This window comes from Lissotriton vulgaris, chromosome 7 (genome assembly GCF_964263255.1).
Source record: "Lissotriton vulgaris chromosome 7, aLisVul1.2, whole genome shotgun sequence".
Taxonomy (NCBI): domain Eukaryota; kingdom Metazoa; phylum Chordata; class Amphibia; order Caudata; family Salamandridae; genus Lissotriton; species Lissotriton vulgaris.
This window is the reverse complement of record NC_141695.1, coordinates 1,387,244,019-1,387,269,052: the sequence shown is the minus strand read 5'-3', so window position 1 is coordinate 1,387,269,052 and position 25,034 is coordinate 1,387,244,019. Positions and strand designations below refer to the sequence as shown.

The 25,034-nt window shown below is 51.6% G+C and overlaps 1 protein-coding gene across 1 annotated transcript in view; it reads left to right on the top strand.

The window, feature by feature from the left end:
- The first annotated feature begins 17,577 nt into the window (after positions 1-17,577).
- The window catches only part of PRRT2 (proline rich transmembrane protein 2), a 316,113-nt gene continuing 308,656 nt past the window's right edge, over positions 17,578-25,034 (top strand). Inside the window, exon 1 of the mRNA XM_086932119.1 lies at positions 17,578-17,841. The gene's annotated coding sequence lies outside the window, so the exon portion shown is untranslated. The remainder of the gene's footprint in view (positions 17,842-25,034) is intronic.

Here is a 25,034-nt window from a genome sequence, read left to right as displayed (position 1 = left end):
TCCACTGTTTGTACACCGGGTGCTCCCTTGCTGATTTGTGACCCCGCGCCTCGCGGCCCCCGCTGCGCGGGTGCCGCTCGAGGCTCTCACCGCCTTGGCTGTTGACCGGCTGCATCGTCGAGGGAATCTACCTCCACCAGGGACTGCGAGGACCAGCGGGCGCTGCGTTCTAAACTCGCCACAGCTGGTCCTCTTCCCGCCCCTCCCGCTGGACTGCAAGTAAGGAGGCGAAAACTCACTCTGTGTGCCTGCCTTCAGAGACTCCACTGTTTGTACACCGGGTGCTCCCTTGCTGATTTGTGACCCCGCGCCTCGCGGCCCCCGCTGCGCGGGTGCCGCTCGAGGCTCTCACCGCCTTGGCTGTTGACCGGCTGCATCGTCGAGGGAATCTACCTCCACCAGGGACTGCGAGGACCAGCGGGCGCTGCGTTCTAAACTCGCCACAGCTGGTCCTCTTCCCGCCCCTCCCGCTGGACTGCAAGTAAGGAGGCGAAAACTCACTCTGTGTGCCTGCCTTCAGAGACTCCACTGTTTGTACACCGGGTGCTCCCTTGCTGATTTGTGACCCCGCGCCTCGCGGCCCCCGCTGCGCGGGTGCCGCTCGAGGCTCTCACCGCCTTGGCTGTTGACCGGCTGCATCGTCGAGGGAATCTACCTCCACCAGGGACTGCGAGGACCAGCGGGCGCTGCGTTCTAAACTCGCCACAGCTGGTCCTCTTCCCGCCCCTCCCGCTGGACTGCAAGTAAGGAGGCGAAAACTCACTCTGTGTGCCTGCCTTCAGAGACTCCACTGTTTGTACACCGGGTGCTCCCTTGCTGATTTGTGACCCCGCGCCTCGCGGCCCCCGCTGCGCGGGTGCCGCTCGAGGCTCTCACCGCCTTGGCTGTTGACCGGCTGCATCGTCGAGGGAATCTACCTCCACCAGGGACTGCGAGGACCAGCGGGCGCTGCGTTCTAAACTCGCCACAGCTGGTCCTCTTCCCGCCCCTCCCGCTGGACTGCAAGTAAGGAGGCGAAAACTCACTCTGTGTGCCTGCCTTCAGAGACTCCACTGTTTGTACACCGGGTGCTCCCTTGCTGATTTGTGACCCCGCGCCTCGCGGCCCCCGCTGCGCGGGTGCCGCTCGAGGCTCTCACCGCCTTGGCTGTTGACCGGCTGCATCGTCGAGGGAATCTACCTCCACCAGGGACTGCGAGGACCAGCGGGCGCTGCGTTCTAAACTCGCCACAGCTGGTCCTCTTCCCGCCCCTCCCGCTGGACTGCAAGTAAGGAGGCGAAAACTCACTCTGTGTGCCTGCCTTCAGAGACTCCACTGTTTGTACACCGGGTGCTCCCTTGCTGATTTGTGACCCCGCGCCTCGCGGCCCCCGCTGCGCGGGTGCCGCTCGAGGCTCTCACCGCCTTGGCTGTTGACCGGCTGCATCGTCGAGGGAATCTACCTCCACCAGGGACTGCGAGGACCAGCGGGCGCTGCGTTCTAAACTCGCCACAGCTGGTCCTCTTCCCGCCCCTCCCGCTGGACTGCAAGTAAGGAGGCGAAAACTCACTCTGTGTGCCTGCCTTCAGAGACTCCACTGTTTGTACACCGGGTGCTCCCTTGCTGATTTGTGACCCCGCGCCTCGCGGCCCCCGCTGCGCGGGTGCCGCTCGAGGCTCTCACCGCCTTGGCTGTTGACCGGCTGCATCGTCGAGGGAATCTACCTCCACCAGGGACTGCGAGGACCAGCGGGCGCTGCGTTCTAAACTCGCCACAGCTGGTCCTCTTCCCGCCCCTCCCGCTGGACTGCAAGTAAGGAGGCGAAAACTCACTCTGTGTGCCTGCCTTCAGAGACTCCACTGTTTGTACACCGGGTGCTCCCTTGCTGATTTGTGACCCCGCGCCTCGCGGCCCCCGCTGCGCGGGTGCCGCTCGAGGCTCTCACCGCCTTGGCTGTTGACCGGCTGCATCGTCGAGGGAATCTACCTCCACCAGGGACTGCGAGGACCAGCGGGCGCTGCGTTCTAAACTCGCCACAGCTGGTCCTCTTCCCGCCCCTCCCGCTGGACTGCAAGTAAGGAGGCGAAAACTCACTCTGTGTGCCTGCCTTCAGAGACTCCACTGTTTGTACACCGGGTGCTCCCTTGCTGATTTGTGACCCCGCGCCTCGCGGCCCCCGCTGCGCGGGTGCCGCTCGAGGCTCTCACCGCCTTGGCTGTTGACCGGCTGCATCGTCGAGGGAATCTACCTCCACCAGGGACTGCGAGGACCAGCGGGCGCTGCGTTCTAAACTCGCCACAGCTGGTCCTCTTCCCGCCTCCTCCCTCTACATAACTTCAACCAACGACGCGCTAGCGGGACGCGCGCGGGGCAAAGCGCGGAGCTAAGCCCGGGACAAGGGCGGGACCGTCCTAGGCCGTCAGAGGCCGGAGGAGGCTGGGCTGGGCCCCCCCTCTTGATCTTCATCCCGCACACGAAATCAGGATATGCATACGCCACCCCCACGGGAAACTCCCGCCAGGGAGGGAGCCTCCTGCGCTAGGACACTGGACAATTATTTTAAAGCCAACAAAGGTGACACTGACTCGGAAGGTTCACTCGAGCAACGTAGGGCGGAGCGTAGGCGCTCCATTGAATCTATGAAAAACAGGCCATTGTCAGATATCACCCCCCACCCCACTACCCAGGAAGTAGATGCGCTATCTTTTAGCTTAGATACATCTACAATGGAGGACTTCCCTGTTTTATTAAGGGAAGATGCTACGACCCAGGGGTTATCATCTGAAAAAATCATAGAGTCAGTCTCCCTAGAGATCTCCCACACTCCCGTGGATCTGATAACCCAAATCCAACCAGCACTAATGGCCAATAAAAACAAGCCCAAATTAAAAGTTATGGCTGAGATACATAGGCCCCCACCCAGTAAACGGGCACGGAAATCAGCGGGGGGACGGGGGAAATCGAAAACATCACATCTGGACTTTGGCAAGAGCAAAACTAACTCTATTACATTGACCAAGAACACGGAGTTAGCCCCACCACCCAAGCTCTTAAAGCCCAGCACAATCCCCCTCTCCAAAGAGTCAGAGGCCAATACACCGAATATTGACCACCCTCTCTTAGCAAAGGGGAGTATCGAATTTTTACTCCGCTCCCTCCTGCAGCCTGTCACTGATAGTCTCAAAAAAATTGAGATCAGGCTTACCTTACTAGAGTCTTCTCTTACCACTCTTAACTCTCTAGTAAGTAAACAGACAAAACCAGCGGGAACCCAGTCCCTGGGCGGGGGATCCACTTCAACAGAAACTGCAGCTAATGCTAGCAAAGCCACACTTAAAAGTAAATCACCATCAGCCCCCCTGCAACCCCTTATGTCTGTGCAACTCCAAGCACAGCATAATAATCCAGGCAACAGACCTATTCATCCAGCGGTTTTAGCTCCGCATAGCTCACAAACGGAGCCCACTGGAATAAACCAAGACCAGGTCATTGATCTTCCACCAACACCAGGCTGCCCAACTCCCAGACCACGGAGGCCAGATCTCCCACCCGAGGCCAATAGATTAGTGGTGGTCCTAGCAGGTGCCCCCCATCTAAGATTAGGAGAACATGAGGACTATCAATCCCTCAAGAAGAAGGTAATTAAATGGTTAAACTGGAACCGACCCCTGCCTTCTCACTTTAACAATGAAATCATTATGGTGAGGAGGGTGCCATGGCTGGGGAAGACCAGGAAAACCATAGTGGGGGATTGTATCATGGTAACCTTTAAAGACCCAGGCACGGTTCGACACATCTGTGAAGGAATGAACCGATCCCTTGATTCCACGATACAAACCCTCCCAGTATCCTTTTTCTTCCCTCCTATCCCTAGGCACCAGGCTCAAACCTATGACAATTGGACAAGGGTGGACTATAGACGCAACCATAAAGGCTCAATCCATCGCCCATACCACCAACCACCGGATACACCCTTCTGCGACTTCAATCGCTTTAACTGTCTCAATGGGCTAGATGGGGTCGACTGACTGACCACCAATAATTCCACACCAGGGGAACCTGACTCCCGTGGCCCTTCGGACCCCCAGATGAGGACCCCCGTTGTAACCCCTGGCCTACTAAATGACTCACTCACCCTAGAACATGGCCAAAGTGAGCTATCTAACTCTGCCACTGATGGAGAAGCTACTGAAGAGCGAATAGCTGTAGTTTCCCCCCCCAATGAAATGGGGGAGCCTGGATCCCTGGACTCACACCTTCCCCTTGCCGTAACACCCCCAACCACAGAACATTTGAGGATAATCTCCTGGAACATCGCAGGACTAACCAACAAGCTGGAAGACCCCACATGGGGAAACTACATAGAAACTGGCGACGTATGTATGTTCCAGGAAACCTGGGCCAGAGAGGACTGTGAGTATCCAGGGTATGCATCCTTTTATATCCCAGCCAGGTGGGAAGGCAAAGGCCGACCCTCAGGGGGTCTTACGACATGGGTAGCTGCACATCTGGGTTGTGTGGCTACAAGGCTCCCATGCGGCTCCGACGACATCCTCGCGGTCACACTGACATGGCCAAACAAAGTCACCCTCCTTCTGGTCAATATTTATTCCAGGCCCATGGGAAAGGCAAAAGAATCACCGGCTTTTAATGAACTGTCAAACTTTTTATCTGAACTGCCAATTGATTCCTTCTATGTGGTGGGTGGAGATTTTAACTCCCACTTTGAGCCACTTCCCGGGCTCCAGGAAGGTTTTTTATCAGAAGAGGAGGAGAGGTGGGCTGTACCAGGGGCTGATGTGACACCACCCAAAGCTTGGACCCCGTTAGCATTACAAATTATGGCTCTCACGCTAAGGTATGGTCTTAGAGCTTGCAATGGGCGAACTACTTCGGACACACCAGGCAAAACCACCTATAATCGTCCAGGAAGGGAGTCACACCTAGACTATATTTTGATCCAACTGTCGAGGTGGCCACTAATACAGGATTTCAGGGTTATCGCCAGGGGGGATAGTGACCACAATGCACTTGAGTTAGACCTCGCCCACCCAGCACCGCAAGGTCTAGCAACCCAAGAGGTAGGGAATCATCTCTCTCTCCTTATAGATAACACCAGGAGAAGAATTAAGTGGGAGCAGATGGTCACAAACAAGGATAAAATCCCTCAGCTTTACAAAGAGATCACCCCAATCCTAGAAATTGTTGGGGCCCTCGATAGTGTGGCTAACCAAACGGACATAAGGTGTAAATTGTCTGACGTCCATAAAACACTCATAAAAGCGGTGGTACCCCATCTGACGTGTAAAACACAAAAGTTAAAAGCGAGGCCCATAGGCAAAACACAATGGTACAACAAAGCCTGCAGACGAGCTAAATCAGAACTGCTTGGAGTTATTAAGGAGGGCATGGGAGGGGACCACCTTAAGCAGTGTAGACAAGCTTATAAGAAGCTTCTCATACAAGCTAGGATAGAATGGGAGGAAAGTCAGTGGGAAGTGCTCACAAAGGCCCTAGCAGTTCAAGACCAACGACTGTTCTGGAGAATAGTGAATGGGGGATCGGGGAGTCTTCGTTCGGCAGTGGAACCTAACATGGCGCCGGGAGTGTGGCAGGCCCACTTCGAGTCGCTATATAGTGCCGAACCTGGAGAAATTCCTGCTAGAATTGAAACAGTGACCCAGGGCTTGCAGGCGGACCAAATAACACTGAGTGAGGTAACAGCTGCAATCTCAGGCTTGGCTGCGGGGAAGGCGCCGGGGCTGGACGGCCTGCCGGGAGACCTGTACAAGCAGGAGCCCACCGTCTGGGCGCCTTACCTCGTAACCCTTTTTAATGGTGTCCTTAGTGGGATGGAAATCCCTAGTACTTGGCTGGGGGCTGAGGTGGTCCCGATTTTTAAAAAGGGATCTCCCCTGCTCCCAGCCAACTACAGACCAATTAGCCTGATAGATGTAGCACAGAAGCTGTTTGGAAGGGTCCTCCTGAACAGGCTACAGGATTGGATCGAGGAGGTGGGCGCCCTCAGCCCATACCAAGCAGGCTTCAGGAAGGGGATATCAACTGTGGACCAAGTTTTCAGATTAAATCTGATTTACTGGAGGACAGCCAGGTTTGAAGGCGGTAGTCTGTACACGATTTTCGTGGACTTAAAAGCCGCCTTCGACCTTGTGCCGAGGGGCAAACTTTGGGCCATTTTAGCAGAGATGGGTGTTCCACCAGATATCCTACTGACTCTGCAGAGGCTGCATCACAATAATTACGCCCAGGTGAGATGTGGGAGGTCGGGAGAGCTAACAGACAGATTCCCCGTGGGCAGAGGGGTGAGACAGGGATGCGTGCTGGCGCCGACCCTGTTTTGCCTCTTCGTCAACGGGGTAATCGCCCATCTAAATGCCACCGACCACACAGATGCCCCCAAACTGAATGGCAATAGTGTACCCGCAATAATGTTTGCGGACGATACACTATTGGTATCCAAAACACCCATGGGCATTCAAAAGATACTGGACGCATTTGTGGCCTTCTGCCAGGATAGAGGGTTGGAAATCAATGCCTCAAAAACGAAATACATGGTATTGAACCCAAAAACCAAGCAGCGCCCAAACCCCCTACTAGGTCAAGCTAGACTGGAACGAGTTGACACGTTTGAATACCTTGGGGTGACACTATCTGAAAACATGACCTGGGAGAGCCATCAAATCAGGGCAAACCTTAAGCTAGTTCAAACCACTGGGGGAATCTCCCGAATGATGACTGGTGCAACCTACCGCCCTCTGGGGGCCCTAATCCAGATATATAAAGCACAGGCTAGGGGAGCTATTTTATACGGGGCTGAATTGTGGGGGCACATCCAATGCCGGAATTTGTCACATACAGAAAATAGGTTTTTAAGACAAATTACCGCACTTCCTCCCAGTACACCCCTTCTCCCCCTGAGGCTTGACTTAGGGATACGACCCCTTGCCGACGAGATAAGCTTAAGACCCATTGCCTTCTGGCGCAGGCTATGGAGCAGCGATAATCTCGCCGACTACAGGGCGGAACTAGTCGAACTATTGAAACATCCAAAGGTGCTCAGTATCCCCTGGGTCCAAAATATTCAGTCAGTTTGCATCGATATGGGGCTCCCCGAACTGTGGACTGAACCAGCACATACAGCACCAAGAATTTCCAAGACACAATTGGCGAAGCTCTACCACGAGCATAAAAGGGTAAGGATTATAGCTACCCAGACGGAGGGGTCCCTATCCTCTACATTCTTGCAAACCAAGGATCTGTATGCATTCGAGAAAACTTTGGACCCTGTTTTCCCCATATTTTCCAGGAAGCTATTCCTCCAGTGGAGATACAGCACACTCCCACTACGGTCCTTTTGCAGCACATGGTCTAAAACCCCGTCCACCAAATTCTGTCCTGTTTGTGCCGACAAAGAGGAGAACGACTTGCACGTGATCTTCTTTTGCCCAGCATACAGGGCAGCAAGAAGATACTGGCTACTGCCTTTGATTAAAAATTTGGGTGGAAGAGAATATGGACCTATGTATAGGATCTTGAAGAGTGATGCCTCCGGCCCTATTGTATTTGCACTCTCCAAATTTTTTATGAATATGTGGCACACGCGTAGTCGTCTTTTAAAATCTGTTGGGTAAGAGTGCAGAATTGCTACATCCTTTTTTTTTTTTTAAACAATCACCTGTATTGTCGGGCTTTGATTTTAAAATTACGCTTTGATGGTTTATGATTGTGTCACAACTTATGCGAATGTATTGTACATGTTTCTTTTATGACCGTATGGTCGAAATAAAGATTTGAAATGAATGAACTAGAAGAGGTTGGTGAAAGCTTCAGGGGAGGGCTTAGATCTCAGTGATTAACTAGAAGAGGTTGATGCATGCTTCAGGGGAGGGCTTAGGTCTTAGTGATGAACTAGAAGAGGTTGATGCATGCTTCAGGGGAGGGCTTAGGGTATCAGTGAGGAACTAGAAGAGGTTGGTCCAAGCTTCAGGGGAGGGCTCAAGATCTCTGTAATGTATTAGAAGAGGTTGGTGCACGCTTCAGGGTAGGGCTTGGGTCTCAGTGATGAACTAGAAGAGGTTGGTGCAAGCTTCGAGGGAGGGCTTAGGGTATCAGTGATGTATTAGAAGAGGTTGATGCAAGGTCTGAGAGGGCTTAATGTCTCAGTATTGAACTAGAAGAGGTTGGTGCAACCTTCAGGGGATGGCTCAGGGTACCCGTGATGTACTATAAAAGGTTGGTCCAAGCTTCAGGGAAGGACTTAGGGGATCAGTGGTTTACTAGAAGAGGTTGGTGCAAGCTTCAGGGGAAGGCTCTGGGTCTCAGTGGTGTACTAGAAGAGGTTGGTGCAAGCTTCGGGGGAGGGCTTAAGGTATCAGTGATGCTCTAGAAGAGGTTGGTGCAAGCAACAGGAGAGGGCTTAGGGTCTCAGTGATGAACTGGAAGACAGTGCAAGTTTTAGGGGAGGGCTTAAGGTCTTAGTGATGTAGTAGAAGAGGTTGGTGTAAACTTCAGGGGAGAACTTAGGGTATCGGTGATTTACTAGAAGAGGTTGGTGCAAGCTTAAGGGGAGGGCTTGGGGTCTCAGTGGTGTACTAGAAGAGGTTGGTGCAAGCTTCGGGGGAGGGCTTAGGGTCTCAGTGATGTACTAGAAGAGGTTGGTGCAAGCTTCAGGGGAGGGCTTACGGTCTCAGTGATGTACTAGAAGAGGTTGGTGCAAGCTTCAGGGGAGGGCTCTGGGTCTCAGTGATGTACTAGAAGAGGTTGGTGCAAGCTTCAGGGGAAGGCTTAGGTCTCAGTGATGAACTAGAACAGGTGGGTGCAAGCTTCGGGGGAGGGCTTAGGGTATCAGTGATGTATTAGAAGAGGTTGGTGCAAGCTTCGGGGAAGGCCTTAGGGTATCAGTGATGAACTAGAAGAGGTTGGTGCAAGCTTCAGGGGAGGGCTTAGGTCTCAGTGATGAACTAGAAGAGGTTGGTGCAAGCTTCGGGGGAGGGCTTAGGGTATCCGTAATGAACTAGAAGAGGTTGGTGCAAGCTTCAGGGGAGGACTTAGGTCTCAGTGATGAACTACAAAGGTTGATCTAAGCTTCAGGGGAGGACTTAGGTCTCAGTGATGAACTAGAAAAGGTTGGTCCAAGCTTCAGGAGAGGACTTAGGGTATCAGTGATTTACTAGATGAGGTTGGTGAAAGCGTAAGCAGAGGGCTCAGGGTCTCAGGGGTGTACTAGAACCACAGTTTCTAAAACAAGCATTTGGCCTATACACACCCAACAGACCACTACCCTTCTCCACAGCATATCTACTACCTGTCCAACGCACCAAGAAAGCTTCTTGGGGAGACCGGCGCTTCCTAGTCTCCACGGCCAGACTTTGGAATTCCCTCCCTCTCTTCATTAAAACAAAGTCCCACACTCATCACCTTCAGGAAACAATTAAAAACCTGGCTTTTCAACCAATACCCGCCCTCTGCAGCAATTTCCTTTCTGGGTTTAGGTCCTCAAGCGCTGAGACACCCCAGGGTATTTGCGCCTATACAAGTTGCCTAAACACACACATAAACATAGAAGAGGTTGGTGCAAGCTTAAGCGTAGGGCTCGGGGTCTCAGTGATGTACTAGAAGAGGTTGGTGCAAGCTTAAGCGGAGGGCTCGGGGTTTCAGTGATGTACTAGAAGAGGTTGGTGCAAACTTCGGGAGAGGGCTTAGGGTCTCAATGATGAACTAGAAGAGGTAGGTGCAAGCTTCAGGGGAGGGCTCGGGGTCTCAGTGATGTACTAGAAGAGGTTGGTGCAAACTTCGGGGGGGGTAGAGTCTCAATGATGAACTAGAAGAGGTTGGTGCAAGCTTCAGGGGAGGGCTTGGGGTCTCAGTGATGTACTAGAAGAGGTTGGTGCAAGCTTCAGGGGAGGGCTTGGGGTCTCAGTGATGTACTAGAAGAGGTTGGTCCAAGCTTAAGGGGAGGGCTCCTGGTCTCCGTGGTGTACTAGAAGGGGTTGGTGCAAGCTTTGGGGGAGGGCTTAGGGTCTCAGTGATGTACTAGAAGAGGTTGGTGCAAGCTTCAGGGGAGGGCTCGGGCTCTCAGTGATGTACTAGAAGAGGTTGGTGCAAGCTCTGAGAGGGCTTAGGGTTGCAGTGCTGAACTAGAAGAGGTTGGTGCAAGCTTCAGGGGAGGGCTTACGTCTTAGTGATGAACTAGGGAAGGTTGGTGCAAGCTTCGGGGGAGTGATGAACTAGGGTCTCAGTGATGGACTAGAAGAACTTGGTGCAAACTTTGGGGGAGTACTTACGGTCTCAGTGATGTACTAGAAAAGGTTGGTGCAGGCTTCAGGGGATGGCTCAGGGTACCAGTGATGTACTAGAAAAGGTTGGTCCAAGCTTCAGGGAAGGGCTTAGGTCTCAGTGATGAACTAGAAGAGGTTGGTTTGAGCTTCGGGGGAGGGCTTAGGATATCAGTGATGCTCTAGAAGAGGTTGGTGCAAGCAACAGGGGAGGGCTTAGGGTCTCAGTGATGAGCTAGAAGACAGTGCAAGTTTTAGGGGAGGGCTTAAGGTCTCAGTGATGTAGTAGAAAAGGTTGGTGCAAGTTTCAGGGGAGCACAGGGTATCGGTGATTTACTGGAAGAGGTTGGTGCAAGCTTAAGGGGAGGGCTCGGGGTCTCAGTGGTGTACTAGAAGAGGTTGGTGCAAGCTTCGGGGGAGGGCTTAGGGTCTCAGTGATTTACTAGAAGAGGTTGGTGCACGCTTCAGGGGAGGGCTCGGGGTCTCAGTGATGTACTAGAAAAGGTTGGTCCAAGCTTCAGGGGAGGACTTAGGTCTCAGTGATGAACTAAAAGAGGTTGGTGCAAGCTTCGGGTGAGGGCTTAGGGTATCAGTGATTTACTAGAAGAGGTTAGTGCAAGCTTAAAGGTAGGGCTCGGGGTCTCAGTGGTGTACTAGAAGAGGTTGGTGCACTCTTCGGGGGAGGGCTTAGGGTATTAGTGATGTACTAGAAGAGGTTGGTGCAAGCTTCGGGAGAGGGCTTAGGGTATCAATGATGTATTAGAAGAGGTTGGTGCAAGTTTTATCGAAGGCTTAGGTCTCAGTGATGAACTAGAACAGGTTGGTGCAAGCTTCGGGGGAGGGCTTAGGGTATCAGTGATGTATTAGAAGAGGTTGATCAAGGTCTGAGAGGGCTTAGGGTCTCAGTGATGAACTAGAAGAGGTTGGTCCAAGCTTCAGGGGAGGGCTTAGGTCTCAGTGATGAACTAAAAGAGGTTGGTGCAAGCTTCAGGGGAATGCTTAGGGTCTCAGTAATGTACTAGAAGAGGTTGGTGGAAGCTTCAGGGGAGGCCTTAGGGTATCAGTGATGAACTAAAAGAGGTTGGTGCAAGCTTCGGGGTAGGGCTTAGGGTATCAGTGATGAACTAGAAGAGGATGGTGCAAGCTTCGGGGGAAGCCTTAGGGTATCAGTGATGAACTAGAGAGGTTGGTCTAAGCTTCAGGGGAGGGCTTAGGTCTCAGTGATGAACTAGAAGAGGTTGGTGCAAGTTTTAGGGGAGGGCTTAGGTCTCAGTGATGAACTAGAAGAGGTTGGTGCAAGCTTCAGTGGAGGGCTCGGTGTCTCAGTGATGTGCTACAAGAGGTTGGTGCAAGCGTCAGAGGAGGGCTTAGGTCCCAGTGATGAACTAGAAGAGGTTGGTGCAAGCTTCAGTGGAGGGCTCGGTGTCTCAGTGATGTGCTACAAGAGGTTGGTGCAAGCTTCAGGGGAGGCCTTAGGGTATGAGTGATGAACTAAAAGAGGTTGGTGCAAGCTTCGGGGGAGGGCTTAGGGTATCAGTGATGAACTAGAAGAGGTTGGTGCAAGCTTCGGGGAGGCCTTAGGGTATCAGTGATGAACTAGAGAGGTTGGTGCAAGCTTCAAGGGAGGGCTTAGGTCTCAGTGATGAACTAGAAGAGGTTGGTGCAAGTTTTAGGGGAGGGCTTAGGTCTCAGTGATGAACTAGAAGAGGTTGGTGCAAGCTTCAGTGGAGGGCTCGGTGTCTCAGTGATGTGCTACAAGAGGTTGATGCATGCTTCAGGGGAGGGCTTAGGGTTTCAGTGAGGAACTAGAAGAGGTTGGTCCAAGCTTCAGGGGAGGGCTCGGGAACTCTGTGATGTACTGAAAGAGGATGGTGCAAGAATCAGGGGAGGGCTTGGGTCTCAGTGATGAACTAGAAGAGATTGGTCCAAGCTTCAGGGGAGCTCTTAGGGTGTCAGTGATGAACTAGAAGAGGTTGATGCAACCTTCTGGGGAGGGCTTAGGTCTCAGTGATGAACTAGAAGAGGTTGGTGAAAGCTTCAGGGGAGGGCTTAGATCTCAATGATTAACTAGAAGAGGTTGATGCATGCTTCAGGGGAGGGCTTAGGTCTTAGTGATGAACTAGAAGAGGTTGATGCATGCTTCAGGGGAGGGCTTAGGGTATCAGTGAGGAACTAGAAGAGGTTGGTCCAAGCTTCAGGGGAGGGCTCAAGATCTCTGTAATGTATTAGAAGAGGTTGGTGCACGCTTCAGGGTAGGGCTTGGGTCTCAGTGATGAACTTGAAGAGGTTGGTGCAAGCTTCGAGGGAGGGCTTAGGGTATCAGTGATGTATTAGAAGAGGTTGATGCAAGGTCTGAGAGGGCTTAATGTCTCAGTATTGAACTAGAAGAGGTTGGTGCAACCTTCAGGGGATGGCTCAGGGTACCCGTGATGTACTATAAAAGGTTGGTCCAAGCTTCAGGGAAGGACTTAGGGGATCAGTGGTTTACTAGAAGAGGTTGGTGCAAGCTTCAGGGGAAGGCTCTGGGTCTCAGTGGTGTACTAGAAGAGGTTGGTGCAAGCTTCGGGGGAGGGCTTAAGGTATCAGTGATGCTCTAGAAGAGGTTGGTGCAAGCAACAGGGGAGGGCTTAGGGTCTCAGTGATGAACTGGAAGAAAGTGCAAGTTTTAGGGGAGGGCTTAAGGTCTTTGTGATGTAGTAGAAGAGGTTGGTGTAAACTTCAGGGGAGAACTTAGGGTATCGGTGATTTACTAGAAGAGGTTGGTGCAAGCTTAAGGGGAGGACTTGGGGTCTCAGTGGTGTACTAGAAGAGGTTGGTGCAAGCTTCGGGGGAGGGCTTAGGGTCTCAGTGAAGTACTAGAAGAGGTTGGTGCAAGCTTCCAGGGAGGGCTTACGGTCTCAGTGATGTACTAGAAGAGGTTGGTGCAATCTTCAGGGGAGGGCTCTGGGTCTCAGTGATGTACTAGAAGAGGTTGGTGCAAGCTTCAGGGGAAGGCTTAGGTCTCAGTGATGAACTAGAACAGGTGGGTGCAAGCTTCGGGGGAGGGCTTAGGGTATCAGTGATGTATTAGAAGAGGTTGGTGCAAGCTTCGGGGAAGGCCTTAGGGTATCAGTGATGAACTAGAAGAGGTTGGTGCAAGCTTCAGGGGAGGGCTTAGGTCTCAGTGATGAACTAGAAGAGGTTGGTGCAAGTTTTAGGGGAGGGCTTAGGTCTCAGTGATGAACTAGAAGAGGTTGGTGAAAGCTTCAGGGGAGGGCTTAGGTCTCAGTGATGAACTAGAAGAGGTTGATGCATGCTTCAGGGGAGGGCTTAGGTCTCAGTGATGAACTAGAAGAGGTTGATGTATGCTTCAGGGGAGGGCTTAGGGTATCAGTGACGAACTAGAAGAGGTTGGTCCAAGCTTCAGGAAAGGGCTAGGGATATCTGTGATGTACTGAAAGAGGTTGGTGCAAGCTTCAGAGGAGTGCTTGGGTCTCAGTGATGAACTAGAATAGATTGGTCCAAGCTTCAGGGGAGGGCTTGGGGTGTCAGTGATGAACTAGAAGAGGTTGATGCAACCTTCGGGGAACGCTTAGAGTATCAGTGAGGAACTAGAAGAGGTTGGTCCAAGCTTCAGGAGAGGGCTCAGGATCTCTCTGATGTACTAGAAGAGGTTTGCGCAAGCTTCAGGGTAGGGCTTGGGTCTCAGTGATGAACTAGAAGAGGTTGGTGCAAGCTTCGGGGGAGGGCTTAGGGTATCAGTGATTTATTAGAAGAGGTGAGGTTGATGCAAGGTCTGAGAGGGCTTAGGGTCTCAGTGATGAACTAGAAGAGGTTGGTCCAAGCTTCAGGGGAGGGCTTAGGTCTCGGTGATGAACTAGAAGAGGTTGGTGCAAGCTTCGGGGGAGGGCTTAGGGTCTCAGTGATGTGCTACAAGAGGTTGGTGCAAGCTTCAGATGAGGGCTTATTTCTCAGTGATGAACTAGAAGAGGTTGATGCATGCTTCCGGGGAGGGCTTAGGGTATCAGTGAGGAACTAGAAGAGGTTGGTCCAAGCTTCAGGGGAGGGCTCGGGATCTCTGTGATGTACTGAAAGAGGTTGGTGCAAGCTTCAGGGGAGGGATTGGGTCTCAGTGATGAACTAGAAGAGATTGGTCCAAGCTTCAGGGGAGGGCTTAGGGTGTCAGTGAGGAACTAGAAGAGGTTGGTCCAAGCTTCAGGGTATGGCTTGGTTCTCAGTGATGAACTAGAAGAGGTTGGTGCAAGCTTCGGGGGAGGGCATAGGGTATCAGTGATGTATTAGAAGAGGTTGATGCAATGTCTGAGAGGGCTTAGGGTCTTAGTGATGAACTAGAAGAGGTTGGTCCAAGCTTCAGGGGAGGGCTTAGGTCTCAGTGATGAACTAGGGGAGGTTGGTGCAAGCTTCGGGGAGGGCTTACGGTCTCAGTGATGTACTAGAAGAGGTTGGTTCAAGCTTCGGGGGAGGGCTTAGTGTCTCAGTGATGAACTAGAAAAGGTTAGTGCAAGCTTCGGGGGAGGGCTTAGGGTATTAGTGATGTACTAGAAGAGGTTGGTGCAAGCTTCGGGAGAGGGTTTAGGATATCAGTGATGTATTAGAAGAGGTTGATGCAAGGTCTGAGAGGGCTTAGGGTGTCAGTGATGTACTAGAAGAGGTTGGTGCAAGTTTTAGGGGAAGGCTTAGGTCTCAGTGATGAACTAGAACAGATTGGTGCAAGCTTCGGGGGAGAGCTTAGGGTATCAGTGATGTATTAGAAGAGGTTGATGCAAGGTCTGAGAGGGCTTAGGGTGTCAGTGATGTACTAGAAGAGGTTGGTGCAAGCTTCGGGGGAGGGCTTAGGGTATCAGTGATGAACTAGAAGAGGTTGGTGCAAGCTTCAGGGGAGGGCTTAGGTCTCAGTGATGAACTAGAAGAGGTTGGTGCAAGCTTTAGGGGAGGGCTCGGTGTCTCAGTGATGTGCTACAAGAGGTTGGTGCAAGCTTCAGGGGAGGGCTTAGGTCCCAGTGATGAACTAGAAGAGGTTGATGCATGCTTCAGGGGAGGGCTTAGGGTATCAGTGAGGAACTGGAAGAGGTTGGTCCAAGCTTCAGGGGAGGGCTCGGGATCTCTGTGATGTACTGAAAGAGGTTGGTGCAAGATTCAGGGGAGGGCTTGTGTCTCAGTAATGAACTAGAAGAGATTGGTCCAGGCTTCAGGGGAGGGCTTAGGGTGTCAGTGATGAACTAGAAGAGGTTGATGCAACCATCTGGGGACGGCTTAGGGAATCAGTGAGTAACTAGAAGAGGTTGGTCCAAGCTTCAGGGTAGGGCTTGGGATCTCTGTGATGTACTAGAAGAGGTTGGCGCAAGCTTCAGGGTAGGGCTTGGGTCTCAGTGATGAACTAGAAGAGGTTGGTGCAAGCTTCGGGGGAGGGCTTAGGATATCGGTGATGTATTAGAAGAGGTTGATGCAAGGTCTGAGAGGGCTTAGTGTCTCAGTGACGAACTAGAAGAGGTTGGTCCAAGCTTCAGGGGAGTGCTTAGGTCTCAGTGATAAACTAGAGGAGGTTGGTGCAAGCTTCGGGGGAGGGCTTAGGGTCTCAGTGATGTACTAGAATAGGTTGGTTCAAGCTTCGAGGGAGGGCGTAGGGTCTCAGTGATGAAATAGAAGAGGTTGGTGCAAGCTTCGGGGGGGGGCTTAGGGTATTAGTGATATACTAGAAGAGGTTGGTGCAAGCTTCGGGGGAGGGCTTAGGGTATCAGTGATGTATTAGAAGAGGTTGATGCAAGGTTTGAGAGGGCTTAGGGTGTCAGTGATGTACTAGAAGAGGTTGGTGCAAGCTTCGGGGGAGGGCTTAGGGTATCAGTGATGTATTAGAAGAGGTTGATGCAAGGTCTGAGAGGGCTTAGGGTGTCAGTGATGAACTAGAAGAGGTTGGTCCAAGCTTCAGGGGAGTGCTTAGGTCTCAGTGATGAACTAGAGGAGATTGGTGCAAGCTTCGGGGGAGTGCTTAGGGTCTCAGTGATGTACTAGAATAGGTTGGTTCAAGCTTCAAGGGAGGGCTTAGGGTCTCAGTGATGAAATAGAAGAGGTTGGTGCAAGCTTGGGGGGGGCTTAGGGTATCAGTGATGTATTAGAAGAGGTTGATGCAAGGTCTGAGAGGGCTTAGGGTGTCAGTGATGTACTAGAAGAGGTTGGTGCAAGCTCAAGGGGAGGGCTTAGGGTCTCAGTGCTGTACTAGAAGAGGTAGGTGCAAGCTTCGGGGGAGGGCTTAGGGTATCAGTGATGTATTAGAAGAGGTTGATGCAAGGTCTGAGAGGGCTTAGGGTGTCAGTAATGTACTAGAAGAGGTTGGTGCAAGCTTAAGGGGAGGGCTTAGGGTCTCAGTGCTGTACTAGAAGAGGTTGGTGCAAGCTTCGGGGGAGGGCTTAGGGTCTCAGTGCTGTACTAGAAGAGGTTGGTGCAAGCTTCGAGGGAGGGCTTAGGGTCTCAGTGATGAAATAGAAGAGGTTGGTGCAAGCTTCGGGGGAGGGCTTAGGGTATCAGTGATGTATTAGAAGAGGTTGATGCAAGGTCTGAGAGGGCTTAGGGTGTCAGTGATGTACTAGAAGAGGTTGGTGCAAGCTTAAGGGGAGGGCTTAGGGTCTCAGTGCTGTACTAGAAGAGGTTGGTGCAAGCTTCGGGGGAGGAGGTGCACTGATATTGCTGTGTATTTCCCTGTACTGAATTAGCCACTGTTTTTTTAGGTCAGGCTCGGGGTTCACCTAAGCGCACAGACTGGTCTTAGTACTGTATATCAGGGGTGGTCTTCGGTAGGTGTCCAGTCTGGAAATGCATTGATAGAGTTAGTGTGTCTTGATAATGGAATGTTGGGGCGCTGCAGGCAAGGAACGGGGTGCACAGTTCAGCCTGTGTGGGCCCCCAGTGCTGGAACAGTACAGCCGCTGCAGTATCCGCGGATGGCGGTCCGGGGCTCTAGGCTTCACGGCGAGCTGCCTCCCTCCATCCTCCGCCGCTCGGAGCAGGTTCCTCCTCCTCTCAGCCTCGAGATGTCTTTCCCTGAATCTTACAGTGTATTGATCGCCTTCTCTCCTTAGCCGAGGTGGGGACGGGCTGGAGGGGGTCGTGGGGGGTTGGAGTCCACATTCTGCTGCGCCTCTGTTGCCATGTGACACCCAGGGCATCTTTCGATGGCAGGGATAGGGGGGTGGGCTACGGATTGGGTTCGATGGGTGGGGAGGCCAGAGACGGAGTGAGTGAACAGAGAGGGAGGGAGGGAGTGAGGGAGGGAGGGAAGGAGCGAGGGGGATCCACAGTGACTCCCAGCCAGCCTTTCAGAGATAAGGAAAGGGTCTCCCCGTGTAATCATCTGGCACTTTTCTCGTGGTTGCTGACAGCGTGCTTTTCAGTGTCCTAGTCCTGTGCAGCCCTCGCCCCTGCAGTCGTCTCGCTACAGTCGAGCCACGGGCAGAGAAAGGGGGACACCTGTGCTGTTTAGGGGGGTGGGAGGGGTCCAGACATACCCTGAGCTCGAAGGGCTGGTGCCTCGCAGAAGACGTGGGATATAGACATTTGGCGACGAGGAAACGAGGTAAGCGGTCGGAACGGAAACAAAAATCAGTAGGTTCCACCTTCGCTGATCCAATAAGTACCCCGTGCCTTGCCACCCACTCCCCCCAAAATATAACCCAACGTCCCTAATAGGTGTTGATTTATTTGGCTGCTGCCAAGTGAGGTGTACCCACTAGTGTCTCGGCGTGCCGAGTGGGTAAAGCTACTTCTGCGGTCGCATCAGTGGGTGCATGTGGGGACGTGACGGGTGGGACGGGGTGTGTGACGGGGGTATACTGAGGTGCGGCGAGCCCTGCTGGCACATGAGGGCGGCATGCAGGGTGCCACCTCAGCTGAGCATTGGGTGTCAGGGACACCTGTGCCAAAGGTGCGTCCAAAACATGGCACTTTGAAAACATGGCACTTTGAACAATAATGATAACTAATAAACACGCGGCAGTAGAGGAGCCTCAGACGCGCCGTTGCCGCCTTTTTTCATGACACACACCCACGAGTCGCTGCGGTTTGTAATTTTCGCCGCCACCGCCTCAGGAGTAATTCGTCCCCCGCGCTTTCTCCGCGCCTGGGCGTCTCCGGAGAGGAGGATTGGTGTAGGGGCCCCGGGAGCCCTACCTTTCTGGCGGAGTAAGGGCTTCACTCTGGCTCTGGGCGCGGGGTGGACTCGAGGATGCGATTGTGTTGCTGGAGCGGATTGCGCGTCACTGGGGAATTCTCTTTGCTTCGAGTGGGATAGTGATAGTTTGGGTATTTTATGTTCAACTGCGACTGAAATGAGGATTACAGTTTCACTCACTGTCTGTGCACCTGTCATATTGCACACCTGAATGTGCGCGCTTCGATGTGGTTGTTATTACTATGTCTGCCTGAGGCTGTGTGTGGTTGCCATGTGAGTGCAGTCCAAGGGACGCGTGTGCGCGCAGCCTCATGCACACGTGTGCCTTCCAGTGCCTGCCTCCTTATCCACTCAAGCGTGTCAGCACGTGTAGTCATGTTTTCTTCTGCCATGACATGTTTTATTGCGAGTTTATGTTACGGCGGACGTGCGTTGCTGCCCGTGTGTCTCTATTTGAGGTGCTTCGGGTGTTGGTGTGTGTAACTGTCAATGATGCTGTGCAGGTATGCACATATGCATGTAAGTGCGGCTAGTAATCTTAATGGCGTTGTACTGATTGGTGTTTACTGCCATTGCTACTGTATGTGTGCGTAAGTGTAGGGAATACTCCTGTGCGATTAGCAGTGATGTATGTGAGGAGGTGTATTGTGGGGTCTTTGTGGCTTGCTCTTGTTGCTTTGTGTGCGCCAGCGTGCCTGAGTGTGTTGCTGTTCCTGTCAATGGTGCCGCGTATGTGTTGATGAATGTCTGTGCTATTCAGTGGTGCCATAAATGGGTTTTTAAACTGTGCCCGGGTTCCTAGCGCTGGCAGTAAAGTATTTGGCTTGTTGCTGTCTATGTGTGAGTCTGTGTCTTCGCAGCAAAGTATGTGCGCTAGCATGTCTGTTACTGTGCGTGCGCGTTAATGATAGGAATGCTGTGTGTGTTTTGTTAGTGTTGCAGTCTGTGATACTTTGGTGTGTCAGTTGCTGTCAGGGGAGACGTATGAATGGCGACTGCGTTGCCGTCGGAGATGCAGCTGGTGTTTTGTGCCTTGTGTCAGTCACTTGAGGATGTGTTGGTGTGCTTGTTTTCCTCGGTTCTGCTCTGCGTGCAGTTTGTGGCACTGTGAGCGATACAGTGAGTGTGCAGGTGTGTTTGTATCAAAGAGGCTGTTCTGTTGTGTCCTGTTCTGTAACTGTGTGGTTGTGTGTAATGTACTGTGTTGTGTGTCTTTGTCGGGGATGCTGCGCCTGTGTTACTGCTCATTATAATACCATGCGAGTTCTGTTATTGTGTGTTACGCTGGAAGCATATTGTTGTATCGGTTTCAGTAGCACTGTGTTGTGTAGCTGTGTGTCCATGACGTGTGTTAGTGTATGAGATGCTGTCTGTAGGTGTGTCCGTGACACTTGTGTAGGTGTATTGCACTGTTCTATGTATTAGTGAGGAGAGCGTGCACGCGTTTCTTTGTCAGTGATGTATCTGGGTGTGTCTGTATCAGTGAAGGTTTTTGTGTTCTCTCTCTCTCATTGGATGTGCAAATGAAGCAGTGTGTGGCTCTGTCTGACAGCGGTGTTGCGAGTATATCGGTGTTCTGTATCAGTGGCGTATGTCTTTGTCAGTGGCGCTTTTAGTGTTGTGTATCTCTCCGTCTTCTCTGTCAGTCAATCCGTGTGTTGGTTGTTCCATGTGTGTATGCGTGACGCCACAGGTATGATGGCTTGTCTGTGTTACTTTGCGTTGTGTGTATGTCTATGTAGGGTACGTGTTTCGGAATGTTGCACAGCTCCGTGTGCACGTGTCAGCGACGCTGTATTTGTCATGTGACTGCGTGTGTGCGTGTACCAGTGTCTCTGTGAGTGTGTTGGCGTAACTGTGACGCTTTGTGTGCTCAGTAGCGTGAGCCAATGATGCTGTTTGTTTGTGGGTCAGTGTTAATCAATAATGTTGTAAACATATACACAGTGCCTTTTGGAGGTAATCTTGTAATGTGTCGTCAAGCCAAGCGATTTTATCGTCATTATTGCATTCTATTGTTTTTTTGCCTGCATGTTGTTATGGCTTTTATTTATTAAACAATAAACGAAACGAAGCGCTATAACGCAGTGTGTGCTTTGTGTAACGGCCAATCATGTTTGTGTACGAGTGTCAGTGTCTTTAAAGTTGTTTGTGTGACTCTGTAGTAGTGATGGTGTAGATGTGCTGGTGCGCGTGTGACGCTGTGTGTGCATGTATTAGAGGGCTGTGTTCCGTGTCATGCTCTCTATATGCACCCATGAGGTTATGTAGCTCCGTATCGCTGTACCTTTGTGTTAGCGTGTTTGTGTTGCTCAGTAATGCTGTGTGTGTGCATTGTGTCAGTTATCTTGTGTGTTGGTGCGCCTGTGTGAGTGTTGTGTGAAGGTCTCTTTGTACTAATGATGATTTCTAAGTTTTGGTTTGAGTGCCATTGTGTATCATGTGTAGCTCTGTGAGCACGTGTTTCTGTGATAGTATGTTTGCTGTGTGTCTCTATGTGCACCAAATAGTGTGTTGGTGTGTTGGCGTGTCTGTCATCCTTTGTGTGTTCTGTAGCGCCGCATGGCAGTACTGCTGTGTGGTAGGGTGTCTACATTGCTGAGTATTCCTGTGTGAGGGAGCGTTTTGCCACTGACAGTTGCGCAGTGTGTTGGTGCGCCTGTCTCAGTGTTGTGTGGCTCTCTCTTTGTACCAGGGAGGCTGCTGGTGTGTTGCTGTGTGCTGCGTAGTTTTTTTTACACACGTGACGCTGCTTTTGTGGCTTGTCTCTTGTGGACACGCGAGGCTTTGGGTGTGTGTGTTGCCTGTCTGGGAGGCGTTGCGCGTCGGTATTGCTGTGCGTGGGTGTGTTAGTGCCTCTCTGTCAGTCGGCGGTGCCGTCTCCCTGCCAGCGGCGCTGTGTTGTTATTTATTGTTCATTTATGAGGCGCTTCTGCAGCTGGGGCAGCCGCCCGAGCCCGCCTTGGTGCGTCGGCATCTGCTGCTGCTGCTGCACGCGGCCTCATTCCTCTCTCCTTTTATCCTTCTCACATTTCCGTTTTCTTCGGCGGATGCCGTTTATCTTTGATGCATCTTTTCCCCTCGGGAGTCTCTGTGTGCTGCAGAGCTTCGCCTCACCCCACCCCACGTTCCTCTCATTTTCCATTTCCACTCATTCCTTATATTTCAGCCTCTGGCTCCAGAACAGACACCATCCATCAACCCACCATTTCACATACCTACCCACCCACCCACCCATCCATCCAATCATCCATCCATCCATCCATCCATCCATCCATCCATCCATCCATCCATCCATCCACCCACCCACCCACCCACCCACCCACCCACCCACCCATCCATCCATCCATCCATCCATCCATCCATCCATCCATCCATCCATCCATCCCCACCTCAATACCCCATTTTCTCTCTCTCCCTTTCCACCATCCCTCTCTCATCCTTTATTTGTCTCTCTATCCAACATCTTTCTCCTCCACTCTCGCTCTTTCTGACTCCCTCTCCATTCCTTCTTTTGTGTTATGTTTTCCCTCTCCTTCTCTCTCCGCCGTCTTCTGCATCATCCTCAGTCTGTCGCCCCCTGGGCCCGCCCCTTTCTCTCGCCCACACCTCCATCACCGTTTCTCTATCCGTAGCCATGTTCTTCTCACTACTTTCTCTGCCTCGGAGCTGCCTCCTTCTCCCACCTCTCTCTTGCTCCCCATCAATCACGCTCTCTTTAGCAGCGCCCCCACTTCCTCTCTTTCTACCCATCTTGTTAAATTATCCCCCCTCTCCCTCTCTCCCCTACCCCGCATCTTTCTCTCGTTTACCCTTCCTCCCACTTCCTCTGTCTCTCACTTCGTTTTGCGCTTTTCTCTCTCCCTCTCTCCTTTTTTCTCTCTTTTCAGTCTCTTCACCCCTCCTTCATTCCTGTTTTTCTGTCTTTTTCTTCCTCTCTTTGTCTCTCCCTTTCTTTCTCACCCTGTCTCCGCCTCCTCTCACCCAGTTCTACTTAGCTCTGTTCCTTTCTTTCTCGTGTCCCTTCTGATCAAATCTATCCAGTCCACTACACTGAACTTCATTGCACTCCACTCCACTCCACTCCACTCCACTCCACTCCACTCCACTCTACTCTACTCTACTCTACTCTACTCTACTCTACTCTACTCTACTCCATTCCACTCCACTCCACTCCACTCCACTCCCCCTCACTCCACTCCACTCAAGGGCCAACTGGGAACTAACATTCCATCCTGGTAGCTTTGCGTCAAATATCCAGATCTGTGTGGCCACAATGTTGGATTAGGGCATAGCACCTCCTCTGTACGAAGTGCCAGCGACACAACCTCTTAAACCCACCTTGGACCTTCTCACTCCTGCCAACTTGCACCCACAGCAAGGTTTCAGGGATATTTAACGGATGGAGAAGATTGTTGCTAGTCAGTTGTCGGCCATTATGTTTGTGACTAATACCTGAATCTCATTCAATCGCAAACTGGGCGAACAGTGCACACGAGGCCACTCTGATTGATGTATACAAACGAGGCCACTGTGGTTGATGTAGCGCACAAATTACTTAGAACAATTAGTGGTGGCAATATTGTTATCATGGTTGTGTTCGACCTGTCCGTGGCCTGTCATACCGGGGAATACCGTGTGCTTCTGGCTGTCGGGGCTTTTCGGGGCGGCACTTGGGTACACCCTACGTGGGTTGAGGGTTTCCGTTTTGTAGCCTGAAGTTGGGATCCGGTTCCTCTTTTACTGTGAGACTTGTCTGTGAAGGTCCACCAAGGTCTTTGTTGTCTTCAGGAATTTGCGTCAAATTTCAAATATTTTTAGTAAAGGTGGAACCAGGTGGGATGAAACAACTGGGGAGACTCTCAAAGGGGCGTGGCCAATGTCATTAAGGGCGTGGCTTAAAAACACGTGCTTAGCATAGTGTGCTGCCCGACTTGTATTGTGCTGTTTCTGTCAATGCATCCAGATATATGATACAAGTATACAAGTAACATCATACCTGCAAAAAGTCAGGGCTATTGGCTTTGTTATTTGCATAAGATAAATAAGCAGCAACTATGGCTTGCATATAATATTGAAAAAGCTTCCACTTAAAGCCCTGGTGGCACCACGACAATGTTGCTGCTCCTGAGTTTCAAAAAGAGAAGGGAAATCCAGAGAGAAAATGACTCTCTTTAAAGGATTTCCCTTCCCCTACAGCAGTCACCTGGCATGACGTCATGCTGTAAATGCTCCTCTAGTGAGAAGTGTGCAGTACATATCCATGTGCCAGGGCACAAAACAAAGCCCGATAGAGACCCGTTTCGAGGTCCCCTTTAAAAAACTGTCGGTGCTCAGCACAGGTGAGACCCGGCCCACTTAAAGCCCTGGGTGCAACCATTTGCCAATTGCACTCAGCTCTCTATTGAGCTCCTGCCTGGCCTAGGCTGGTTCAAGGGGACGTCACTTGACACTGGAAGACCACTAGTTAACTCAAGCTCTACACCAGCAATAACAGAAGTAATCCCGTCTGGTCAGGAAACCAGGAAAGGGTTAGTAAAACTTCTTTGCTAATCATTAACCCCTCCCATGCTCATTCTGTCACGAGCCTCGGGTGGGCTGTGCTGGTGACGGAACGGTTCCGTCACGGCCCGCTCGCCGCGCCTGCGCTGCGCGAATTCCGCGCATGCGCTGGACGTTCTGAAGAGTGGGCGGGCCCGTGACGGAAACGTACCGTCACAAGCACAGCTTACCCACGGGCCGTGACTGAGCGGTTCCGTCACGAGCACGGGACCGCCGCGCGGCCCCGCCTCCCCCTTAGCGCTGCGGCGGAATAGCCGCCGCAGCGAAGGGGTTAATGCTCAAGCCACTAAAATTCCATAAAAAGAAAACTTAGAGTTGAGCATTTTCGGGTATTGCACTAAGGATTTGGAGCGCCTTGCCACCTGAAATAACACTTAATTCCACTGCTTTCTTCAAAAAGGAAGTCAAAGAGTTACTGATGAAGACATTTGTGGGCTAGCTCCCACTCCCAGTCACCTTAAGATGTATTTGCTTTCATGTTTTCCTTTTAGATCTGTTATGTTTATCATGATCTGTTATGTTTTCTTGTTCTGGTTGTGTTATAATTACCACAGGTGTTCCAGCTGAGCTGCCAAGATGTAAAGCGCTCTGTTACCCACATGAGGTCCTGTTCGCGCTATACAAAACTCTTCAAATAAATAAATAAATAAATCCCTAGTTGTAAAAAGTAAGGAGTTTGTCCTAGATTCAGGAAGGAATACAGAAGTAAATTCCAGGATCATGACTGTGGCCTTGAATTCAAGGCTGGGCCACTGAAATGTTGTTAGATTCTCTGCTAAAAGCATTCTCAAGTTACAGAGGGCTTAGAACACAGGGAATCGGGCCGAGCTATGAACATGGGATCAGGTCTCCACAGGGAGATCAGCAGGTCTCTGGTTGCTGGCAAAGGGAAGGATCCTTAAAGAGCGAGATCTTGTTATCAAATGGGGACAGATGGTGTTTTAAACGCATTTAGAGGTGCAACCCTCCTTTCTCCCTTACTCTCTCAGTTAATTTTATATTCCTGAGTTTCTTTTGTTTCCCTAGGAAGACAGAGT